The following is a 6,962-nucleotide window of genomic DNA, read 5'->3' on the forward strand; positions in this document are numbered from 1 at the left end:
TCACATCACACCTTGATGCACATGATATTGGCTGCTGTGTCCCACACATTGCTACTTTGAAGTAACGAGGCCATTACTGCTGGATTTTCACACTTGGTTTGTGGCAACATCAGAAGTGTTTTAACAGGTTTTTAATGATGAGATCAGGGAAAGCCCCAGGGAACAGTGGTAGCTACTTCTAGCCCCATTTCTTGTAACACAAGTCAACTTACATCCCACGAGCTGTCAGTGTTTGAATGTGGCCTTGTCTAGTCTTCGTTTTTGAGAAACTGTCATCTCCCACTTCCCTCAAGAGATGTTTTGTTCCACTATAGGGAATTTCTTTACTCAGCTCTGATTTTCCTCAATTCTTTCCATGAAGACCTTCTTTTCCCTTTGAGCAATATGCAATTAATTCCTTGTTTCATAAATGAATCTACTTCAGTTTGGAAATAATGGAAATTTTAAAAAAGGTCAGTTTTTTGTACTTGACTTCCTGTTACATAGACTGTAATCTACAAAGTAGATCACACAAGAGCGAAGAAAATAAGCTCTGAAAATGTACACATTACACAAGATTTTAAAAAAATTATATTGTAAAACGAGTACTCCCCTCTTCCAAGTCACATGTATTAAATACCTCAAAATTAATAGAATATTTTTAAGGTTCATGAAAAATTGCAAACTGTTAAATAGGTTATCAGGGGAGCATTAAACTTAATTGTGGGTTCATAAAGAGATTCAACATGGAAGCAGGCCATTCGGTCCACTGAGGCTATGCCAACTATCCATCACCTATTTTAACATTAATCTTACTCCAACCTATTCCATTTGCCTCGGATCCCCATCATCCTTGTCCATCCTCATCATTCCCAGAGTCCAACACACCTCCATATTCAAGGGGAAATTTATAGTGTCCAATTACCCTATCCAACTGCATGATATTAGGATGGATTTTTATTTTCTTCATATGCATTTAAATGATGCCATTGTAGTCTCTGAAGGCAGGTCAAGATGTATTGGAAAACATTAATCTCACAACCAACGTTGGCAACAAAAAAATTACCCTGTTATTATTAATTGCTATTTGAGAGACTTTGTCGTGAGCAGGTCCGTAATTGTAATTCAAAAGTTACATTTCAAAAATAAGTAACTGCTCCCTTTAGGGCATCATGGGGATGTGAAAGGCTCTATATAAATGAAAATAATTTCTTTTGTTTTAAATAACCGCCGAAGTATAAAAGTAACCCATCACTCCCAAACAAGACAACACCTTAAGTCACTAACCAGAGCTATAGTTCCACTGTAATACTGCTAGTCAGAATCCTTCCACCCATTTTCATTTACTTACCTTATATATGTTCTACACATTTTAGAGAAAAAAAGTTTCTGGATCAAGATCAATGGAAGAAACCCTGCTTCCATTGTGTATTTACTATAACATTAAACGTAAGACTAAGTCAGTATTGGTAAATGGTAAAAGTCTTACACTTGGATCTATGTGTAAAAAGATGTACAGTTATGTAACACCATGCATTTCCCATGGCAACAGATGCACTTCACAGCCAATTAAAAACTTTGACACTGTAGACATTGTTGTAAAGTGGAAAGTATGCCACTCTGCTAGCCAAGTTGCAATAAATGATGATGCAAATGCTTTTAAGCCCATCAAAGCTGCCTTTATAAATGTAACCATCAGCACTGGCAATTTTATCTTACTTAAACTTAATTTAATCATAATATTTAATCATCAGAGATGACATCATCATTCACCTGCTCAACCTGTGAAGCCAAAACAAAGAAATTTTAATTTGCCTTTTACGTTTGTACTTGTGGTAACCCAGACTCTAAAACTGTCTCTGTCTTTAATGGTGGCAAGGCAACGTATCCTACTGGGCTTTGTGTGTTACAAGTCATCCTCCAAGGAACCGCCAGAACAAGTCCCAATTATGAAAAGGCTGAAAATTCTTTGATAGCCAGCTAAGCAATGTTGCAATTCATTCTGACATCTAAAACAATTTTATTTCTGAAGATCGGACATTCAAAGCCACTAAAAGTTCTTAATTTAATCAAACATAAAAATATTTAAAATGCTTAACAGCTGAAACACTTGAATGAATAAAATCATCAATATAACCTCTGTTACTCTGAAGCTCACAGACACTTTTTTCCATTGCATTTCCAAAGCCAGGTCTTACCTGATGCACAAATTCCCCAAAGTAATCAGCGACACCCTCTAGTACCTATGGAGATATAAGTATCAGAGTGAAGGAAAGAAATCACAGGTGAAGAACAGCAAGCCAGTTTCTGACTTTATTTATGAAGTATAAATAGCTTCGGAACACCGGTTTCTTTGAAAAACTATTTTGCAACAAAGCTCATTAAAACAGCTGCTTCAAAAATACTTATGTTAAATCAGTAAGGCAAGCATTTTAAGTTTAAAAATAGAAATTTGAGAATTGTTTGGTTGGGAATCATTATATTGAATAATGAAATTGACCTGATCTAATACAGTGGCACACAGTTAGCGCTGCTGTCACACAGCTCAAGTAACCTGGGTTCAATCCGGTGTTGCCTCTGTTGAGTTCGCCTGCTCTCCCTGTGATTCTGTGGTTTACTCTACTCCTCCAGTTTTCTCCCACGTCCTAATGATATACAGGTTCACCATAAATTACTCACAGGGCCTGTGGGTGACAGAGAAACTGAAGAGAGTTGAAGGGCTTGTGACAAAGAATGGATGGCAGTGATAAAAGCAGGGTCAAAGCTAATGTGAATGCGCTCAAAGTTAGCACATACTGGATAAGTCAGATGGCTTGCTTTAATGCTGTAAGCAAATGAAGATAAACATGTCCATTAATTGCCCATAGAACACATAAAATCATTCCAAAAATTATAAGCAGTCAAGAAAATTAGAACAGTTTGTGCATTACTCATCCAGATCTCGTGCTCTCTGAACATTAAGGCTGCACTGGGATTTACGCACCAGCTCTATGCACTACTTCACTGAATTATAAAGTGCATGTTGCTTTCTCGATTATTTCCTTGTGTTGTGGTCCCAAAGAATTTCAAAATTCCCCTGGTCATAAAATAGTTCCTATAAGCTTGCTTTCTTTTCAAACAGCCACACCACTCCAGCCACAACGTACACTGGATTCCTGGAGTTGAAAGGATTCTGACTAATGAGGCCAGTAGTAAGTTACCAGGATCAAAGCAAATACGATGTTCAGTGTATGGAATTTTTTGCTATACTGTAATGCAAGAACATAAGCGGCGGGAGTAGGTGATACAGCCCCTGAAGTCTGCTCTGCTAGTCAACTAGATCGTCATTCATCAGGCTACTAGTTCAAATCTATAACCCTGGTGATGCATAAATCCGTTCATTTCAGCCTCAAATGTCCAGTACGTATCAGAATCAGGTTTAATGTCACCAGCATATGTTGTGAAATTTGTTGTTATGCAGCAGCAGTACATTGCAAAATATAATAATAAAATCTGTGATTTACAGTAAGTATGCCTTTCCACAGTCTGGAATAGGCCTTTCCGGCCCTTCGAGCCATGTTGCCCAGCAACCCTCCCCCCCCCCCGGTTTAATCCTATCCTAATCACGGGTTAATTTACAATGAACAGTTAACCTACCAACTAGTATGTCTTTGGTCTGTGGGAGGAAACTGGAGCACCCGGAGGAAATCCATGCAGTCATGGGAAGAACATACAAATTCCTTACAGACAGAGGTGGAATTTGAACCAGGATTGTCTGTACTGGAAAGGGTTGTGCCAATCACTATGGTACTGTGCCAGACCCCACCTCCCCCAACACACATATATAAATTAAATTAAATAAATAGTGCAAAGAAAACAGTGATGTAGTGTTCATGGGTCCAATGTTTATTCAGAAATCTGATGGCAGAGTGGAAGAAGCTGTTCCTGAATCATTGAGTGTGGGCTTTCTGGTTCCTCTACCTCCTCCTTGATGGTAGCAATGAGAAGATGTCATGTCCTGGGTGATGGGGGTCCTTAAAGATGGATGCAGCTTTTTTGAGGCATCGCTCCTTGGAGATGCCTCTATGTAATGACTGCATTCACGTATCTGAGAATTCCGAAGTTTCATAACCCTCTAAGAAAAGCAATACAAACCCATCTCCTCCTCATCTTAAGTGGGCAACCTTTTATCCTAAGCAACATACAAAGTGCTGGAGGAACTCACCAGATAAGGTCCTTCCGTCGACTGTAGTCTCGTCTGTCTCCATCCTTTTATTCTTTTCTATTCCCACTTCTAAATTTCATTGGAGGTGAAAGTCCTCACAGCATCGTGCATCCTTATAATAATTTATCTCAATAAGACCACCTCTCTTTTCAACTCTGGACTGTATAGGCCTAATATATTTGGTCTTTCTACATAATTCAACACTTGGATTCTCATCAGGTGAACCTCCTCTTAACTGCAAACAGTACTCCATATGTGGTCTCACCAAAGCTCTGCCTCTTTATGACAATAATGCCTTGTTCTTGTACTCTTGGCCCCTTGCATTAAAAGTTCTCCTTAATGTGGTCCCAAGCTGTGGTCTATGCTGAGAGAATGGCTCAGACTTAGCTGTTTTTGTAAGTCTGTCAGGATGCTTTTGGGGACAGGGAGGGGAGATGGGGACCAGGTTAGAATTTAGGGACAGGGATGTAGGACATTAGAGGTCAGGCCTTGACCCCACACTCTGCGCTTGTAGGCCATCAATGTGGACATGGGATGAAAGACATCTGGAGTCATTGCCTCCACTCCAGGCTCAAAGGTCATCGACATGGATGGGTGATGAAAGACATCCATAGATTTTAGGCTGTTATGGGATTGAATGGGTCCATGCAAGCAGGAGGCACAAGGAAGTTTAGGGGCTGGTCAGTCACAAGGGCCGGTTAGTTGGTGTGCCCAGGGTTTGGGGTTTCATCACCGGCTAGTCAGAGTGGGGAGGGGGTGTGGGTTTCATTTGGATGTCTGGAAGTCAAAGCCCAGTGGTCAAAGCTTGGAGACTGAAGACTGGAGGCCTGTCCTGAAGTTGAAGGACTGTGTGTGCGTATGTGAGTACATGTGCGTTTGCGAGTGCGCTCGCACACGCGTTTGTGTGCACGCGCATGGAAAGAGCGTTGGTTTTTTTTGTTCTTTGTCGTGTTTTATGTTGTATTCTGTGCACTATAGGAATACCCGACACGTCCAGAATGTGTGTCTGCCCCCAACACATCCCTAGTTTTGTTGCCTGTTGGCACAAACTATGCATTCCACTGTATGTTTCAATGTACAAGTGATTGAGATTTTTTTAATCTAAAAGCTAGCTTTCATGTTCTTGTACAAAAAGATCCAGATATCTACAAAGACCAACGTTAATTAGTCCCATAGCATTTAAATAACATTCAGTGTTCTGTTGCTCCTACCAGAGTGGATAATCTCTTTTCTACACCTCATAAACATTTGCATTCATTTTCTACACTCACTTAAGAAATTTACTGTCTATATCTTTCAGTCACATTCACATTTCCATAATAGCCATGTGCAGCTGAACATCAACGTAACCAAAAAAGCAGGATTGCAAACAACTCTGGGTATCTGGCCATGGAGATTAGGATCACAGTTACCATTAACCTCCAGATCTTTGCAGACTTTTGCTGTTAATCACTCCAATTTCATAGACCTGTAGTGCATCATGGAATTAGACCATTTGGCACATTCATCCATACTAACCAAAATGCCCATCTGGTCCTATTTGCTCATATTTGACCCCTATCCCTCTAAACCTTTCCCATCCATGGTCCAAGTCGAGGTGGCTTCAACAGCTTTTGTTGCAGCACATAGGAGCAAGGAGAGGCACAGCACACATGCACAGGAATTTCCCTGCATTATCTGCTTATCCAAAGCTCCTGCCCTCAAATCTGTACTCATATAGTTTTATTCCTTACTGTTATCTCCTTGGGAAGCTGCTGCCAGAAATACCCAGGGAATCTTTGTAACCCACTTACATAAGGGACACAGCCCCTGTAGACTTTACTTTCCAATTTCTAACCACCTCTCTTACCAACCGCCATGACAGCTAAGGAGAATGCTCCCAGCGTCTGCCACTCCACCCTCCCACCAATCTGTACCATATCTATTCCTGAACTGCAAAATCACACAGGTAACTGGAAGAATTCTATTTGTATCGCTCTGTTACATCTCTGTAAATGCTGGCAGCTGCAAGTCCAAATGCCAGCATCTACAAGAACTTGCAACAGAACAACTGAGTCACAGTGCAACACGCACAGCGCTAAACAGGGAAACTTCACGATATCGTCTAGTGGAACTTGCAACTAATCTTTACAGGGACGTCAGAAACAGTGTTAAGGTAATTCACTGTTTCAACAGCACTGTAGAGTAGCAAATCAGATTCTAGATAATTGGAAACAGCTGAACTGCAGTAGCAAAATCCTTGGCACTCTATTATCACAGATAGCCAACCAGAAAGTACCCATTTAAACCTAGTTACCTTTTTCATGAGTCAGGCACTTCTCTCACTATGCCAATGTGTCACCCACATTGTGATGAATCCTTATCTAGTGATTCTATGCGGGTCCTTATCAAAAAATTGTGGAAATCCAAATACACTATCAGTACTAGTTATCTTGCTGGTTAAAAAAAACTGCAACCATTATCTCTCTTTCATAAAACCATGTTGACTCGGCCTAAACATGTAATGATTTTCTCAGCTATTTTCCAAAAGATTAATTGCAGCCATTTTCCACTGATGGATGTTAGCCAAATTAGTTCCCTACTTTATCTCTACCTCATTATAAGAATAACCATGTAGTTTACCAATTTGTTATAATCCTTCCAATTTCAAACTGCAAAAGATCACAATTAAGCATTCCATCTCAATACAGCCAAACCATCAGGTCAGGGATTTATAATTTTGTTGTGTTAACATTTCATTATGCAGCCATTGATCCAAACAGATTTCCATTTTTAAAAC

This window comes from Hemitrygon akajei, chromosome 14 (assembly GCF_048418815.1).
Source record: "Hemitrygon akajei chromosome 14, sHemAka1.3, whole genome shotgun sequence".
NCBI lineage: Eukaryota > Metazoa > Chordata > Chondrichthyes > Myliobatiformes > Dasyatidae > Hemitrygon > Hemitrygon akajei.